At 44.4% G+C, this 19,821-nt stretch overlaps 1 protein-coding gene across 5 annotated transcripts in view; it reads left to right on the forward strand.

Annotated features, from left to right (window-relative positions):
- Positions 1-19,821, forward strand: part of MEGF11 (multiple EGF like domains 11) — an 838,162-nt gene that overhangs the window by 96,872 nt on the left and 721,469 nt on the right. The gene's annotated exons all lie outside the window — the stretch shown is intronic.

The following is a 19,821-nucleotide window of genomic DNA, read 5'->3' on the forward strand; positions in this document are numbered from 1 at the left end:
AGATGCTGAGCGTATCTTTTGTGTCTGTTCCCTACTGCAGTAGTTATTATTAATTTGGAACCACTAATCAATATGAGGATAGGAGTTGCCTATCATCAATTTAACCGAGTCAGTAGCCAAATCCCATATGTAAAGTCGCATATAAAGTATAGACCTAAAATTGCAAATAAAAAATTCAACGAAAATAAAACCAAACATAAAACAGCAAAGTGACCCCCTTTGGAGTGTGTAGGTGTAACCTTGTCCTAGTTTAAAAAATACTTTGTAAGTCGTGTGTAGCCAAATCCCACATGTAAATTTGCATGTAAATTATAAACAAAATCGCATATAGCAAATTTAACGGCCAGGTTGGCCCCCTTTGAATTGGGGGAGGGGGAAGGGGAACAGGGGATGAAATCAAAAAATGACTTATGCCAAAACTATTCCATCCGCATAAAAACCCCATATAGTGATTGATTTAAAAGTCTTTGACAAACATAACATTGCTGAATAATTACATAGGTTAAATCGTGACTAGTGCTCAGTGCAACTTAAGTTCAGCAATGTTATGTTTGTCAAAGACTTTTAAATCAATCACTATATGGGGTTTTTATGCGGATGGAATAGTTTTGGCATAAGTCATTTTTTGATTTCATCCCCTGTTCCCCTTCCCCCTCCTCCAATTCAAAGGGGGCCAACCTAGCCGTTAAATTTGCTATATGCGATTTTGTTTATATTTTGTTTATAATTTACATGCGACTTTACATGTGGGATTTGGCTACACACGACTTACAAAGTATTTTTTAAGCTAGGACAAGGTTACACCTACACACTCCAAAGGGGGTCACTTTGCTGTTTTATGTTTGGTTTTATTTTCGTTGAATTTTTTATTTGCAATTTTGGGTCTATACTTTATATGCGACTTTACATATGGGATTTGGCTACACACCATTTACCAAGTATTTCTATGAATTAGGACAGCGCCACACCCACACACTAACCCTTCACTTACCTTCTGTTTTTTCCACCTTCGTGGAAATCACATCTGTGGAGGCAGCAGTCCTTTATGCGATTTCTTCCATTGTTTCCATTTTTTTCCATTTTCTCCACTTTTTTAATTTTCTGTTCCGTTGCGCGGATACACCACTCATATTTCATGTGCATTTGTATTCAGCCCCCTTTAGTCTGATCCCCTAACTAAAATCTAGTGGAAGCAATTGCCTTTAGAAGCCACCTAATTAGTAAATAGAGTCCACCTGTGTGTAATTTAATCTCAGTATGAATACAGCTGTTCTGTGAAGCCCTCAGAGGTTTTTTAGAGAACCTTGGTGAACAAAGAGCATCATGAAGGCCAAGGAACACACCAGACAGGTCAGGGATAAAGTTTTGGAGAAGTTTAAAGCAGGGTTAGGTTATAAAAAAATATCTCAAGCTTTGAAAATTTTACAGAGCACTTATCACTCCATCATCCGGAAAATGGAAAGAGTATGGCACAACTGCAAACCTACCAAGACATGGCCGTCCACCTAAACTGACCGGCCGGGAAAGGAGAGCATTCATCAGAGAAGAGCCAAGAGGTCCATGGTAACTCTGGAGGAGCTGCAGAGATCCACAGCTCAGGTGGGAGAATCTGTCCACAGGACAACTATTAGTCGTGTTCTCCACAAATCTGCCCTTTATGGCGGAGTGGCAAAAAGAAAGCCATTGTTGAAAGAAAGCCATAAAAAGTCCCATTTGCAGTTTGCAAGAAGCCATGTGGAGGACACAGCAAACATGTGGAAGAAGGTGCTCTGGTCAGATGAGACCAAAATGTAACTTTTTGGCCTAAAAGCAAAACGCTATGTGTGGCGGAAAACTAACACCGCACATCACCCTGAACACACCATCCCCATTGTGAAACATGGTGGTGGCAGCATCATGTGGTGGGGATGCTTTTCTTCAGCAGGGACAGGGAAGCTGGTCAGAGTTGATGGGAAGATGGATGGAGCCAAATACAGGACAATCTTAGAAGAAAACCTGTTAGAGTCTCCAAAAGACTTGAGACTGGGGTGGAGGTTCACCTTCCAGCAGGGCAACGACCCTAAACATACAGCCAGAGCTACAATGGAATGGTTTAGATCAAAGCATATTCATGTGTTAGAATAGCCCAGTCAAAGTCCAGACCTAAATCCAATTGAGAATCTGTGGCAAGACTTGGAAATTGCTGTTCACAGACGCTCTCCATCCAATCTGACAGAGCTTGAGATATTTTACAAAGAAGAATGGGCAAAAATGTCCCTCTCTAGATGTGCAAAGCTGGTAGAGACATCCCCAAAAAGACTTGCAGCTGTAATTGCAGTGAAAGGTGGTTCTGACTCAGGGGGCGCCACACAAATGTACCCCACATTTTTCACATATTTATTTGTATAAAATTTTGAAAAACCATTTATCATTTTCCTTCCGCTTCACAATTATGTGCCACTTTGTGTTGGTTTTTCACATAAAATCCCAATAAAATACATTTTTGGTTGTAACATGACAAAATGTGGAACATTTCAAGGGGTATGAATACTTTTTCAATGCACTGTACATTGTGACACTTTTTTTTTTTAATGAAGGATTGTCTAATTTTATTGTGAATGAGTAAATGTACCCCTTTACATGGGGGAGGTTGGTATGTTGCGCCCCCCTTTTTGTTTTGTTCCAATAAGCTCCCTCACCCACAGATCCCCACACAACCACAAGCCAGGGTTGTGGGGAAGTGGCCCTTGTCCTCATCAACATGGACCCCCCCCTGGAAAGATCCCATTCCCATGCTGAGGGCTTGTGGCCTGGTATGGTTCGTGAAGAGGGGTAACATGCCCCCTCCTCCCTTTTTTGGTCAGCCAGACTGTATGCCTGGATAAGGGCAGGGCTTTTTTTCTTAAACAATAGGTGCTGGAACTCAACCACGACCCCACAAAACCCCTCCACACCCTCACAAAAAGTAGAAGGGTCTTAAAGGGCATTAAATACCAGGATTGCATTACATACAGAGTGCAGAGTTCAGGGGGGTTACACACAGAGTGCGGAGCTGTCACTTGTAAACACAGAAACCGGACTTCTGTGTTTACAAGTTATTTGTGGTGAGCAGGCACCAAAGGGTCTGAGCCAGAGGTGGTGGAACTGAGTTCCACCAAGTTCCCCCTGAAAAAATTCCCTGGATAAGGGTCTTGTGTGGGTTTTTTGACAGCACCCAACACCTGTCTTGAAATTTGGGAGGGGACCTGGGAACCCCATGCTGTTTTACCTCCTGGCAAGGTCCCATTCCCATGTTGAGGATATGTGGCCTGGTATGGGGCTGGGGGGGAGGGGTACGTGCTTTTCCCTTTCCCCTCTTCCTTCTTGGCCAGCTAGACTGCATGCTCAGATTAAGGTCTGGTATAGATTTTTTGTACGGACCCCATGCCTGGCATAAAATTGGGGAGGGAACCTGGGCACCCCATGCTGTCCCCCTCTTCCTTTCTTGGCTGGCTAGGCTATATGTTTGGATAAGGGTCTGGTATTGATTATTTTTAATAGGTCCCCATCGCTGGCATGAAATTTGGGAAGGAACCTGGAAACCCCATGCTGTTCCCCCCCTCTCTCTCTTTCTTGGTCAGCCAGGCTACATGCTTGGATAAGGGTCTAAGTATGGATGTTTTGACAGAACCCCATGCCTGGCATGAAATTTGGGAAGGAACCCCATGCTGTTTCCACCTCTCCCTTTCTTGACCAGCCAGGCTGCATGCTCGGATAGGGGTCTGGTATGGATATTTTGATGGGACCCCATGCCTGGCATAAAATTTGGGAGTGAACCCCTCCCCTTTACTTGAGCAGCCAGGCTGCATATTTGGATAAGGGTCTAAGTATGGATGTTTTGATTGAACCCCATGCCTGGCATGAAATTTGGGAAGGAACCTGGGAACCCCATGCTGTTCCCACCTCTCCCTTTCTTGGCCAGCCAGGCTGCATGCTCAGGTAGGGGTCTGGTATAGATTTTTTGATGGGACTCCATGCCTGGCATAAAATTTGGGAGGAAACCCCATGCTGTTAACCTCTCCCCTTTACTTAAGCAGCCAAGCTGCATATTGGGATAAGGGTCTGGGTAAGGATATTTTGACGGGACCCCATGCCTGGCATGAAATTTGGGAGGGAACCCCATGCTGTTCCCGCTCTCTTTTTTTCTTAGCCAGCCAGGCTGCATGCTGGGATAAGGGTCTGGTATGGATCTTTTGATGGGACCCGCACATACAGTATGTGAACCGAGTCTAAACAAATCCCTAAAGCTGTATTAAAACCACAACCAAAAATGTATTATATTGCAGCTTATCAATCTTTAGATGTGGTGGCTGCATTCGTTTTCTTTTTTAGTCTTTTTTCCCCTCTATTTTCACCTGGTGATCTGGCCAGTAACACCTGTATTAGAGACACCCCCCCCCCCCCACACTCTGGATGAAGGAGCACAGGGGACACAGCAGACAACAGCATTGTCAGTCTGGGGGGGGGGGGGAGTGCTAGATGTACTAGAAGATTTAGATGCACTAACAAATTGAAGCCAACCTCCAGCTAATACTTTATAATCAGTTACGGCAGTTTTTTTGTTTTTTTTCCTTTTGGGGAAAAGAGATTTTACATGAATAAATAAAATCTGATCATTGTAAGCACCCCTGTCTGTGGCAAATGGTTTGCCTCATCCCTGTAAACTGTTACATTTTGCTTGAAAGGGTGAACTTTTGAAACGCAAGAGACTTACTGGTCAGATCACCAGGTGAAAATAGAAAAATCCTCAAATAGAAAACAAATGCAGCCATCACATCTAAGAATTGGTAAGCTGTAATATAACAAATGTTTGCTTTTGGGTTTAATACCGCTTTAATGTTATATTATTAAAATTGCTGCTCCCCACCAAATGCACCCCCAATGCCATGTACTTGACAATCTCTTGCCTATTAGCCTAGAAAATGGTGTTTCTTTAACATTCGGTTCCTATTGACTTCAGCAGGGTTCCGATTCCGCACCTGCTCCTTGACTCATCCCACTTGCCGACCGCAATACATATATATATATATATATATACTGTACGTTGCGGCTTGCAAGTGGTTTACCGGGGTTATGGCTGAGTGCCATCAGCTATAACCCATATTTTTTTTTTTCTCCAGCTGTCGACTGGCTTTCTCATAAAAGCAGTCAGAGGGGGGTAATTAGCCTTTGGATCACTTACAGAAGCAGCGGGAGGGGCAGGGCCATCTTAATAGCATCATGGGCCCCTGGGCAAAGTAATGCACAGGGGCCCCCAACCAGCTTGCCCCAATATACACACCAAGTATAAATAGTTAATAGAATTAAGCATATATTTATTAGTACTTTCAATAAAATCAATTTTAATCAATAAAAAAAAAACATGGCATAAATCAAAGACTTGACAACACAAAGAACACAGTATGGGGGAGGCAGGAGGGCACAGTACAGGTTCTGGGACACAGCAATCCCGGGACAGTTTAGTAAAAATTGTGACTGTCCCAGCAAATCCAGGACAGTTGGCAAGTATGATGTAATGCAAGATTATCATGGGGCCCCTGTGCACCTGGGGCCCCTGGGCAATGGGGGATATTTATTATAGCAAAAAGTAAAAAATATTGCTTTTATTTCAAAATTGTCGCTCTTTTTTTTATAGCGCAAATAATAAAAACCGCAGAGGTGATCAAATACCACCAAAAGAAAGCTCTATTTGTGGGAAAAAAGAACGTCAATTTTGTTTGGGTACAACATCGCACGACCGTGCAATTGTCAGCTAAAGCGACGCAGTGCAGAATCACAAAAAGTGCTCTGGTCAGGAAGGCAGTAAATCCTTCCCGGGCTGAAGTGGTTAAAAAAAAAAAAATGGGTTACATATTTTTTTTTTTAACTATTAAAATTCATTTAAGTGTATGTTTTCCCCCGAAAAAATGCATTTAAAAAAATGGTGCGCAAATACCGTGTGACATAAAAAATTGCAACAATCGCCAGTTTATTTGCTAGGGTCTCTGTTAACAAATATATATACTGTATATAATGTTTGGGGTCTTCTAAGACATTTTTTTAGCAAAAAATGCTGTTTTTAAACAAAACGTGCAGCTGTACTGTTAACAATAAGTGGTAGATTCACTAATGCTGCGTACACACGGAATTTCGGCCCGCAAAAGACCAATGAGAGTTTTTTGTCGGAAAATGTGACCGTGTGTATGCGCCATCAGACTTTTTCTGGCCGAATTCCAGCCAGCAAAAGATTGAGAGCAGGTTCTCTATTTTTCGTTCGGGAAAAGTTCCTATCCAAAAATGCGATCGTCTGTGGCAATTCCGACGCGCAAAATTCCTACGCATGCTCGGAAACAATTCGACGCATGCTTAGAAGCATTGAACTTCATTTTCTCGGCTGGTCGTAGTATTGTATGTCACCGCCTTCTTGACAGTCGTAATTTCAGCGAACTTTTGCGTGACCGTGTGTATGCAAGGCAAACTTGAGCGGAATCTCGTCGGAAAAGCCGTCATATCTTTTTACGACGAGAAGTCCGATCGTGTGTACGCGGCATAAGGGTTTTTTTTTTTCTTTTGCAATAATTTTAAATACTAAAGATTCAGAAGAGATGAAAATTCAGAGAATGGCGTTGCTTTCATGGTGTTTCCTCAGATCTGGAGAAGAATTAGCCAATTTAAAGATTAGAGATATTACCGGTGTATTGCTAGTGTTGAGTCAAGAAAGTGCAAGTGTGCCCCGAGGTGCTAATTGTCTTATGATCATTGGTTAAACGGATCTAAGGTTAAGAAATGTTCCCCATGTACAATTCATGCATGTCTAATAATGTGTAAAGGTGGCTATACACTAGAAGAAATTCATTTGGAATGTATTGTTTTAAGAACGTTTGTTCGATTTTCTAACTGTTAATGGAGACAAATTGACATTCGTATTCTACTGCGATGGTGAGAAAATACGAAAGAACCGGAAGGAAAATTATTCTTGAGCGAACTCATTTCTAACTGTGCATGTGGTTTTCATTTGAAGTCTATTCACTCCAAAATCCAACGTGAAAAGCATTTGTCAAACCATCGAATGTACTGAGAATTATCATATGAGTTTTCATACAAACTTTTGTTTGTTTTGTTTGAAAGTTTACTAGTGTATAGCCAGCTTAAGTGTAACATCTAAGTGTATTTCTCTCTGATCACAGTACTAATCCTGATACTCCTGATATTACTTTTATCCTCCCAGAGTTGTGACACCATCTTTGAAGTGTGATGTCATCTTTGTGTAGGGGTCATTCAGCATCCGCATCTACTACATAGACAAGTCATTCTCAATCACGGTTCTGCGGAAACATAGGGTTCTGCCTAGAGGTTGATAGGGAGTTCCTTGAGCTGTGGCTAACTGACCTCCCCCACCCGGGTGATATTGCCTACATAGTTTCAGGGCCAACACCACTTGGTAGAGCCAGAGCCATCACTGTAAAGTTGTCATTCTGACCACCAATGTAAGGAGCATTGTTCTCACTGACCAGCACCAGTAGAAGAGGCATTCTTCTCATTGACCACCACCAGTAGAGGGGACATTCTTCTCATTGACTACCAATAGAAAAGACATTCTTCTCACTGACCACCACCAGTAGAAGGGGCATTCTTCTCATTGGCTACCAATAGAAAAGGCATTCTTCTCATTGACCATCACCAATGGAAGGGGCATTCTTCTTAATGACCACCACCAATGGATAGGGCATTCTTCTTACTGACCACCACCAATGGAAGGGGCATTCTTCTTACTGACCACCACCAATGGAAGGGGCATTCTTCTCATTGACCACCACCAGTAGAAGGGACATTCTTCTCATTGACCACCACAAATAGAAAAGGCATTCTTCTCACTGACTACCACAGGTAGAACGGGCATTCTTAATGACCACCATCAATGGAAGGGGCATTTTCTCCTTGACCACCACCAATAAAAAGGGGAATTCGTCTTATTGACCACCACCAGGAGAAGGGTGATTCTTCTCAATGACCACCACCAATGGAAGGGGCATTCTTCTCACTGACTACCAGTGTAAAGGGCCTTCTTCTCACTGACCACCAGCAATGGAAGGGGAATTCTCTTCACTAACCACCACCAATGGAAGGGGCACACTTCCCACTGACCATCACCAGTAGAAGGGGCATTCTTGTCATTGACCACCACCAATGGAAGGGGAATTCTACTCACTGACCACCACCAATGCAAGGGGAATTCTTCTCACTGACCACCACCAATGCAAGGGGAATTCTTCTCACTGACCACTACCAGTGGAAGGGGCACTCTGTGCAATGACCACCACCAGTAGAAGGGTCATTCTTCTCAATGACCACCACCAATGTAAGGGACAATCATCCCACTGACCACCACCAGTAGAAGGGGCATTCTTTTCAATGACCACCACCAATGGAAAGAGCATTCTTCCCACTGACCACCATTAGAAGGGGTATTCTTCTCATTGACCATCACCAGTAGAAGGAGCTATCTTCTCATTGACCACCACCAACAGAAGGGTAATTCTTTTCACTAAGCACCACCAATGGAAGGGGCATCCTTCCCACTGACCACCACCAATGGAAGGGGCATCGTTCCCACTGACCACCACCAATGGAAGGGGCATCCTTCTCACTGATCACCACCAATGGAAGGGGCATTTTCCCAATGACAAAAGGTACATTTTTAAATTTATACTACTCCTTTATAGCGTCAAGGCCAATAATAAAATAACACAAGCCTATTAGTGATACATTTTTTTATTACTGAGCGATGTAACCCTTCTTAACAGCGATCACCACTTTGGTTTCAGCGTGAAGCAAATATGTGACTTCCAACAAGGGGTTAAAGAGATTAAGGCTTGGTTCATACTATCGAAGCCCATGTGTGATCCTGTTTGTTTCCCACATGTTTTCGTGCATTGTCTGTAAAGCACCCCATTATTCAATGGGCTGCCCTACAAGCGAGAAACACTCAAAAGAAATCTCTGACCCTTTTGAGAAATTGCGCTGCACTTAAACGAATGGTGCTGCAGCACCATGCATTATGGTGCACAATGCCATTAAGAATAAATGGCGTCGCTGCTCATCTGCAAAAGGCCAGCGGGTTTCTGTGCATTCCAGGAAAGCACATGCTTTTTGTGTGCAATCCCGCAAAGCACAAATGTGAACTTAGCCTAAAACCTCTCGCATGGCCCACAAAATTCGTCCCCACTGATTGGATTTTTGATAATGAAAAATGATCTCGACAAAATAACTTTTACCATGAATAAAAAAGATAGATGTTGCTTTTTCCATTTGGTTTTACTAGCCGCGGCGTCATTATTTATTCAGCGCATTTTTTTTCAATATAATAACTCATTTTGGCAGCCATGTTTGAAGCACTTTGATTGTGAGCTCGTCCTAGACCCTAATTATCCCTCGCTGAGTCCAGAACAAGATTATCCTTGTAAATGTGCTGGAGTTTCATTCTGAAACGACTGATCCAACAGAAGAACCTCGCGGCCCCCAGGCCTGTGTTCTGGTGCTTAATTGATTCCCGCTAATGATGTTTACTTGGTTTACTTCCATCTCAATCATCTTGTAAGGGTGGCATTAACCCCTTCGCTGCAGAGGGAGTCTGTAATGTAGCCCGTTTTAATGATCGCATATGGCCTAGAGGCATTGGGCAGATGACGGGGAGTGTAAAAGAGAACGAAAGATACCGAGATTATTCGATTTGCATAAAGAAACATTACTTTGTAACAATTTTGCGTCTGTTACATTTTATGCCGACGTTAAACAAGCATGTATTATGTGAGCTTGTTAACTCAGATGTGTTGTCTCTTATGTACTTGAGTTTCTGGCCTCATTACTTTCTGACAAGTAGATGGTTAGGAAATTGATGGAAGAGCAGAATAAATGGGAGACGCTGAACGCAAATCTTACCCCCCGCTAACTAATATTGAAGAACTTAAATGAGCATACACTTTCATTTTATAACATCAGCATTGTAATAACAATAAAAACATCTGACAATCTAATATAAGATCAGTAGTACCTTGGATTACAAGCATAATCCGTTCCAGGAGAATGCTTGTAATCCAAAGCACTCGTATATCAAAGCGAGTTTCCCCATAGGAATCAATGGAAACTCAGATAATTCGTTCCACAGTGACTGCTGGTGTATGCAGTACTGTATGTGGCCAGAGGTGCGGGGGCGCTGGTGTATGCAGTACTGTATGTGGCCAGAGGTGCGGGGGTGCCGGTGTATGCAGTACTGTATATGGCCAGAGGTGCAGGGGCGCTGGTGCATGCAGTACTGTATGTGGCCAGAGGTGCGGGGGCGCTGGTTAATGCAGTACTGTATGTGGCCAGAGGTGCGGGGGCGCCGGTGTATGCAGTACTGTATGTGGCCAGAGGTGTGGGGCGCCGGTGTATGCAGTACTGTATGTGGCCAGAGGTGGGGGGGCGCCGGTGTATGCAGTACTGTATGTGGCCAGAGGTGCGGGGGCGCCGGTGTATGCAGTACTGTATGCGGCCAGAGGTGCGGGGGCGCCGGTGTATGCAGTACTGTATGCGGCCAGAGGTACGGGGGTGCCGGTTTATGCAGCATTGTATGTGGCCAGAGGTTCGGGGGCGCCAGAGACACTCGGAGATGCAGGAAGCCTCCGAGCGTTTCTTATTCATTTCATTCATCAAATTCGTACTGGGAATTTCAGCTCTTGAGCGCCACCCTTTGGGCCCCTTCTGCTAATTTCCTGTTTCGTGAGCATTGATTCCTGAGCATGCGCGTTTGTACTTTCGACTTTAGTGTGACGGATTTACTAGCCTACCATCCAACATTTGTTGGTCGAAAGTTGGAAAACAATTGTCAAAAGGAGTGTACTAATGGTAAGATTTTAGGACAACAGTCTGTCAACAGACAATCCCCTGCCAATAATTGTACCGTGTGTACGAGGCTTTAGACTGGGATGCCATTAAAGTTCATGTGCATGTAAAGGCAGGCGTCCCAATACTTTTGACAACATAGTGTACGTATAAATATGTTAAATATGTCCTCAGAAAGTTGTGCTTATCGGGGAAGGAGACCCAGGTACCAATGCAACCTGTCGCATCAGATGTACTACACAGAGTGAGAGGAACTCCGGTTGTTCCTCCCCCTTTGTGACATCAGAAAGTGGAACGAACAAGGATTTTCGTCAATTCGGTTTTAGTTTGTTTGTTTACAAGTCGTTACTGGAGTGTAAAGCATCTGATCAAACCGATCTCCATTTGGTCAGAAGCTTTGGAGGCCAGAGGAGAGATGGGGGGTCTAATAGGAAGTGTCAGTTCTCACACTACAGACAGAGGTTGTCCATTAACCTGTGCAGTGCCATGCCTCACGCCTCACTTTGAAAGCAAACAGAAGCTTCTTACACAGATACAGTATGTAAAGATTTACTTTACTATAGGCTGTGTGTAAAGGGCGACAAATGACACCATGAGACTACATAGTTACATAGTAGGTGAGGTCGAAAAAAAGACACAAGTCCATCAAGTCCAACCTATGTGTGTGATTATATGTCAGTATTACATTGTATATCCCTGTATGTTGCAGTCGTTCAGGTGCTTATCTAATAGTTTTTTCTATCAATGCTCCCCGCTGAGACCACCGCCTGTGGAAGGGAATTCCACATCCTTGCCGCTCTTACAGTAAAGAACCCTCTACGTAGTTGAGGGTTAAACCTCTTTTCTTCTAATTTTAATGAGTGGCCACGAGTCTTGTTAAACTCTCTTCTGCAAAAAAGTTTTATCCCTATTTTTTGGGTCACCAGTACAGTATTTATAAATTGAAATCATATCCCTTCTCAAGCGTCTCTTCTCCAGAGAGAATAAGTTCAGTGCTCGCAACCTTTGTTGTCCTTCTTTGTACTCTCTCCATTTCCAGTGCATCCTTCCTGAGGACTGGTGCCCAGAACTGGACAGCATACTCCAGGTGTGGCCAGACCAGAGTCTTGTAGAGCGGGAGAATTATTGTTTCATCTCTGGAATTAATCCCCTTTTTATCCCCTTTTTATCCTAGGATTTTTTCCGACGGATGTTGGCTCAAACTTGTCTTGCATACACACGGTCACACAAAGTTGTCGGAAAATCCGATCGTTTTAAACGCGGTGACGTAAAACACGTACGTCGGGACTATAAACGGGGCAGTGGCCAATAGCTTTCATCTCTTTATTTATTCTGAGCATGCGTGGCACTTTGTGCGTCGGATTTGTGTACACACGATCGGAATTTCCGACAACGGATTTTGTTGTCGGAAAATTTTATCTCCTGCTCTCCAACTTTGTGTGTCGGAAAATCCGATGGAAAATGTCCGATGGAGCCCACACACGGTCGGAATTTCCGACAACACGCTCCGATCGGACATTTTCCATCGGAAAATCCGACCGTGTGTACGGGGCATTAGGTGGTCCATATATACTCCCTTATAAGTGATCTTTTCATTTGGAAATGTGTGTTGTGTGTTTGCGAAGATCCTCTCAATGACATGCCATGGAAGTAGCGCTTTATGACAGTTGCATGTCTTCCTCCGAGATAGCAATAAAATATTAAAACGCCATTTTCTGGCGGTAGCGCCTGGTCCTGATAAGATCAGCTGAGAATGATGCTCTTATCATTCCCATGTAACAGTTTTCCTACAGACATGTCTACCCACAGACCCAATCTTCCTATAATCCGGCCATGTGTGTGATGCAGATAATTCTAATACCCGATAGATAGTCCTTCAGAGGTAGAAAATCCTGAATGGAGAATACTGTTATGATGGCATCTGCCCATGTGTGCAGCCATTGTTATGCAACATCCATAACCTGAGATGAGTTAGATGTAAGCCCATATTAGTTCAGACAGCAAGATTATTGCATCCTACGTCCATTTTTTTTTTAACGTATATACAAGGATCGCACTGTAAAGATTACAGTATATAGACAGGGCCGTCTTTACTATTGATTGGACCCTGGGAAGACATTTTCTTTGCCCCCCCCCCAAATGCAATTTCCTGCACCCCCTGCTCTCAGACATACAATAAATAGCAGCTAGACTCAAAATCAGTTTGCTAAATTAGATCAGGCAGTGATTACGATTGGTTGCCAGAGGTTACAGCATATCATTACCGCTTATTGGCTGCTAGAGGTCACAGCACGTGACTTCTGCTTGTTAATTGGTTGCTAGAGATTACTGTGCATCAATACTGTTCACTGATTGGTTGCTAGAGGTTACTGCACTTTAGTACTGCTCACTGATTGGTTGCTAGACTGTACTCAGGGAGGCATGAGACTTACATTAAATAGCAGCTAGACTCAAAATTAGTTTACTAAATCAGATCAAGCAGTGATTACAATTGGTTGCTAGAGGTCACAGCATATCATTACCGCTCATTGGCTGCTAGAGGTCACAGCACGTGACTTCTGCTTGTTAATTGGTTGCTAGAGATTATTGTACATCAATACTGCTCACTAATTGGTTGCTAGAGGTTACTGCACTTTAGTACTGCTCACTGATTGGATGCTAGAGGTTACTGCACTTTAGTACTGCTCACTGATTGGTTGCTAGACTGTACTCAGGGAGGCATGATATACATATGAATGCCGTCTCTATTTACATATCAATGCGGATGGTCCAACACTATTAACATATTAATGGTGCCTGCTATTTACATATCAATGCCGGTTATTTACACGTAAACACAGGGTCCACAGGTGAGTCATCTGTACACAACAATAGGGCAGAGTTGGGCAGCATTAGTAACAAAACTTCACACTGAGATATCGGGACTAAGACTTCAAGGGACAAGGGAACTTAAACTGGGGTAGTTGGCAAATATGAGGCAGCTGCTTTGGGCCCCAAAACAATGGCAGGGCCCAGGGCAGCTGCCCCTTTTGCCTTAAAGACGGCCCTGTATATAGAGTATAGCGCAACCAGTTAGATTATTGTGAGCAACATCTTTAACCACCAGCCGCCATCATTATACTGCAGCAGGTCTGTTTGTTCCCACAAATCGCTGTAGCTGTACGTTGGTCTTTTAAACAGCTAAGGCACGCGCGCGCATGCACAATGCACAGCGGGGGAACAGATGCGCGTGGCCGGCGGCCTCGATGTCCGCTGGCCATGTGTGATCGCGGACACGAGATCCAGAACGGGGATATGTGTGTGTAAACACACACACATCTCCATTCTGACAGGAGAGGAGAGACAGGTCGTCTGTTCCTAGTAATCAGGAACAGCGATCTGGCTCCTCCTCTAGTCAGTCCCATCCCCCCCACAGTTAGAAACACTCATGAGGGAACACATTTAACCCCTTGATCGCCCCCTAGTGTTAACCCCTTCCCTGCCAGTGACATTTACACAGTAATCAGTGCATTTTTATAGCACTGATCACCGTATAAATGTCAACCGTCCCAAAAATGTGTCAAAAGTGTCTGATCTGTCCACTGCAATGTCGCAGTCCCACCAAAATTTACAGATTGCCACCATTACTAGTATAAAAAAATAAAATAATAATGATAAAAATGCCATAAATTTATTCCCTATTCTGTAGACGCTAGAACTTTTGCACAAATCAATCAATATACACTTATTGCGATTTTTTTTTTTTTACCAAAAATGTGTGGAAGAATACATATCAGCCTAAACTGATGAAGAAATGTATTTTTTTTTGGATATTTATTATAGAAAAAAGTATAAAATATAGTTTTTTTTTTCAAAATTGTCGCAAAAAATAAAAACCACAGAGGTGATCAAATACCACCAAAAGAAAGCTCTATTTGTGGGGGGAAAAAAGGAAGTCAATTTTGTTTGGGTGCAACGTCGCACGACCGCACAATTGTCAGTTAAAGCAACACAGTGCCGCATTGCAAAAAATGGCCCGGTCATTAAGGGGGAAAATCTTCTGGGGCTGAAGTGGTTAAAAGACTAGGTAAAAAATGAATTGCAGGCCTTGTGGTTTGCATGGGGAACTACATGCAATGGTTTTAATAATGACTCATACTTGTACTTTTTTATTGTGTGAGTAAACCAGAGGCCAATTTGTTCCATGGGGCCCCATACCAGAGGAATGACGTCTTTTTTCCTACCAGTGACACCTGTCCTGACACTGATAATGAAGCTATTTTTAAAGGGAAACACTGATCTTCCACCACCATTATTTTACAAGTTACACTATAACAACTGCCGGATACTTTGCAAGGCTTTGCATACTCGTGGTCCAGGCCCAGTCCATTGCCAGGTTCTGCTACACAGCAGGTCCAAACCTTGGGTCCTTGCCACTTAGACAAGTAGAATATACAGCCACTAATCCACCTGTCATGGTCATGGGTCAGGCTCAGAGGCCAGTAGCTATAGCAGTAGAGAGATTCCCACTGACCAGCAGGATAGGTATACAAGCAGGTCACCCTGGCGGATGACGCGGGCTCACTCGAGGTGTGGGGTCTGAGTACAACTGGTATTCAGCAGAGCTCCTGATGGTGGAGATGGGTTTTTCAATGTGTTAGTACCAGGTTGCGGTCCTCAGGATCACATGGTCATGGTCATGGGTCAGGCTCGGAGGCCAGTAGCTATGTCAGTAGAGAGATTCTCACTAACCAGCAGGATAGGTATACAAGCAGGTCACCCTGGTGGATGACACAGGCTCACACAAGGTGTGGGGTCTAAGTACAACTGGTATTCAGCAGAGCTCCTGATGGTGGAGATGGGGTTTTCTGTATCAGGTTGCGGTCCTCAGGATCGCCCCACTAGGAGGTGAGCAAGTCGGGGTCCAGTAGCAGATATAGCAGGTAGAGATCTTGCAGAAGTGTAGTCAGCAAACAAGCCAAAGGTTGGTAACAAGTGGTTGCAGGTTGGGATCAAGCAGAAGTGAAGTGTAGTTGTGGAACACGGCAAAGATCAGTAATGAGTGGTAGTGATGATATGGATGGCTGGAGAAAACACAATAATCTGGCAAACAGGAAGTCCAAAGGCATGTCTTTAAAGGGGAAGTTCATGAGAGGGCCAAAGGGTTCAAGGCTCAAGAGAAACAAGACACGAGACAAGGTTGTCTAAGGAGATCAGACAGGGAGCTGTCCAGCATCTTAGGTGGCTTAGCAGCAAGAGGTCCTCAGATCCAGGTCCTGACACCATCCTTCTGACAGAACCTCTGTCACCAGCCACCACTGTCTCTTCTAGACTGGCCGCTTATCCATCCTCTTTTCTTGTCAATCTCCAGTACCCAGAAAATTAGATGAAGCTTTACACTTCCTTCCCCATTCTTATACATTGTAGGATTTCACACTTACTCGGTATATAAATCATACCAGATGGTTCACTTAACCAGCAACCCTGTTTACTGAATTATCGGCATAATCAAAGAACTTCTTTCCATATAGTTTGTTCCAGCATCCACATAGCAATGCAACAGGCATTAGATGAACAGTGTTCTCCTTTAACGCATGGCAGAGTCTTTAGAGCTATGCTGTGGTGTCTCATACTTTTGGTGGTAGTACCCATCTATTGTTGGTTCACTCACTAACAGTCCCATTCAGGGTCCCACCAATGGATGACCCAGTGCAGTGCAACACTACATCTCTCTTTATATGGTTCCCTTCTGTCCCATGATCATTCTCCAAAGTTGAGCCCTGCGGGACCCACCACCTCCCATTTAAAAAACATAATAAAGGGCACTCCACAGGCCAAATGGCAGACACACCACAGCAAGTTAACCACAACTATACCAAACAGCCACTTTTAAATATAGGGCACCATTAATGCAATTGGCACCTGCCAACAGGCGTGTTCTGGTGTTTGAGGACAACTTCTAAAGGAGAAATGTCTTCTTTTCCCCATAGCAGGTCTTTTTTGTTGTGCAGGTTAAAAAATAAAGTGAGCAACTGGCTAGGTATGACATCACCACCTTTCCTTCAGGTTTATCATACCCAGTTGGTACTAAACCAGTGTTTCTTAACCAGGGTGCTGCCTGGGTTCTTCCAGGATACCGCGAGTATGGGACCCAGTTTGCCCTAGATCAGCATCATGGGTTGCAACGGTGTTAGTGGGCCAGTCACCAGCACCATAAAAATCTATGGCGCTTGAGGAGCAGGACATACAGTGTAATTTATTGTTATGGTGATGGCGGCCAGCTGCCATGATCCAGAGCAGGTGGCATTCAGGGTTTCCTACAGCATTCAGGAGAAGACAAACGTTTGCCACCTATATACTTCCTTCACCTCCTGCCTTCTGCCAAGGGGGTAGGGCTCTGATGTGAGGAGGGGACTGTGATTATGGTGGCTCTGTGATGGAAGAACCGTGTGATTGGGGGGGGGGGGGGGGGGATTGTAATAGGTGCCTCTGATGTATAGAGGCCACTCTGATATGATTGGGGGCATTCATGTTTCGGGGGCATCTCGCGTATAGGGGGGACTCTGATGTAGAGGTGTGACTTTGATGTGAAGAGGGACCTTTGAGTGTGATTGGGAAGAATTGATGTGATGGGGGGACATTGATGTATCATATAAAGGGGGCCTTTAATGCAACAGGACAACTCTGGTGTGATGCAATGCTTCCATGAATAGGAGCACTTTGGCGTGATAGTGGGCCTCTGACGTAATTGGTGACTTTGACATGAAGGGGGGACCCTGTTGTAACAGGGGACCTCTGACATGATGGAAGATCTCTAATGTGATGGGGGCCTTTGATGTTAAAGGGGACTCTGATTTGTTGGGGGGAATTCTGATGTGATGGGGGGGCTCTGATGTGATGGGGGCATCTGATGTGTTGAGGGACCTCTAATGTGATGGGGGGACACTGTTGTGATGGGAGTACCTCTAATGGGAAGGGGGCTTCTGATGTGATGAAGGACCTCTGATGTGAGGGGGGCTTCTGATGGGAAAGGGGACCTCTGATGTGAAGGGGGACCTCTGATAAGATGGGGACCTCTGATGTGAAGGGGACTATGATCTGTTTGGGGGAAATCTGATGTGTTGAGGGGACCTCTAATGTGATGGGGGGCTTCTAATGTGATGGGGGGCTTCTGATGTGATGGGGGGCTTCTGATGTGATGGGCGACCTCTGATGTGATGGGCGACCTCTGATGTGATGGGGGATCTCTGATGTGATGGGGGACCTCTGATGTGATGGGGGACCTCTGATGTAATGGAGGACCTCTGATGTGAGGGGGGCTTCTGATGTTATGGGGGGGACCTATAATGTAATGGGGGACCTTTGATGTAATGGGGGACCCCTGATGTGAAGAGAGACCTCTGATGTGAAGGGGGGCCTCTGATGTAATGGGGGAACTTATGATGTGAATGGGAACTTCTGATGTGAAGGGGAACCTCTAATGTGATGGGTGACCTCAGATGGAATGGGGGGGGGGTTCTGATGTGAAGGGGTACTTCTAATGTGATGGGAGGATCTCTGATGTGAAGGGGGGCTTCTGATGTGATGAAGGACCTCTGATGTGAGGGGAGCTTCTGATTTGAAAGGGGACCTCTGATGTGAATGGGGACCACTGATGTGATGGAGGCCTCTGATGTGAAGGGAACTATGATTTGTTTGGGGGAATTCTGATGTGATAGGGCATCTGATGTTGTAAGGGGACCTCTAATGCGATGGGGGGCTTCTGATGTGAAGGGTGACCTCTGATGTGATGGGGGGCCTCTGATGTGATGGGGGGCCTCTGATGTGATGGGGGGCCTCTGATGTGAAGGGTGACCTCTGATGTGATGGGGGGCCTCTGATGTGATCGGGGAACCTCTGATTTAATGGAGGACCTCTGATGTGTAAGGGGGGCTTCTGATGAAATTGGGAAACCTATGATGTGATGGGGGACCTCTGATGTGAAGGGGGGCTTCTGATGTCATGGGGGGACCTATAATATGATGGGGGACCTCTGATGTAATGGGGGACCCCTGATGTGAGGAGAGACCTCTAATGTGAAGGGGGGCTTATGATGTAATGGGGGAACTTCTGATGTGAAGGGGAACCTCTAATGTGATGGGTGACCTCAGATGGAATGGGGGGCTTCTGATGTAAAGGGGTACTTCTGATGTGATGGGATGACCTCTGATGTGAAGGAGGTGTTCTGATGTGATAGGGGAACCTCTGATGTGATGGAGGGAGAGCTCTGATATGACAAGAACCTCTGATGTAATGGGGGGCCCCTGGAGTGATTGGGGGACCCCTGATGTGAAGAGGGACCTCTGATGTCATGGGAAGACCTCTGAAGAGAAGTTAATTTAATCAAGGCAGTTCTGTGCATTGTTCCAGGCTCAGGTTTCCCATTGATAAGTAACATTTTTGTTTTTTACATTTTAGACTGGGGTGCCTCTAGATTTTGCATACTTTTAAGGGTACCTTGACTGCAAAAAGGTTGAGATATGCTGTATAGACTGTCTGCGAATACTTACCTTCACGTTGCCTGGGGTGTTCTTTTAATTATTGATATGAAGTCACATGATTTAGATCTAGTTCAATAAGTTTTCACAGGTTTGCCAAAAATATTCAGGTTTAATAAAAAAAAGAGTTCTTTGATGTGTAGCAGGTATTGACTCCGCTTTTGACATCTTTAAAAACCCAGGAACCACAAAGAGAACTGTCTTTAAAATAGGATCGCTCAACCCTTTCAGGTTCCTTTGTGTGACTTGGGTGGTTTGCTGATTTTCCTCTTGAAACGGGGACCTATCATTAACTTTACCGGTCTACATGAAGAAAAACCTGACGTGCCACAATACTGCAGTATCATTAATAATAAAAAAAAAAGTATACCTATACCTTTTTATCAATAAAAAGCAGCTCTTAAAGTGGAGTTCAAGGAAAATGTTT

Source organism: Aquarana catesbeiana, linkage group LG03 (assembly GCF_042186555.1).
Source record: "Aquarana catesbeiana isolate 2022-GZ linkage group LG03, ASM4218655v1, whole genome shotgun sequence".
Classification (NCBI taxonomy): domain Eukaryota; kingdom Metazoa; phylum Chordata; class Amphibia; order Anura; family Ranidae; genus Aquarana; species Aquarana catesbeiana.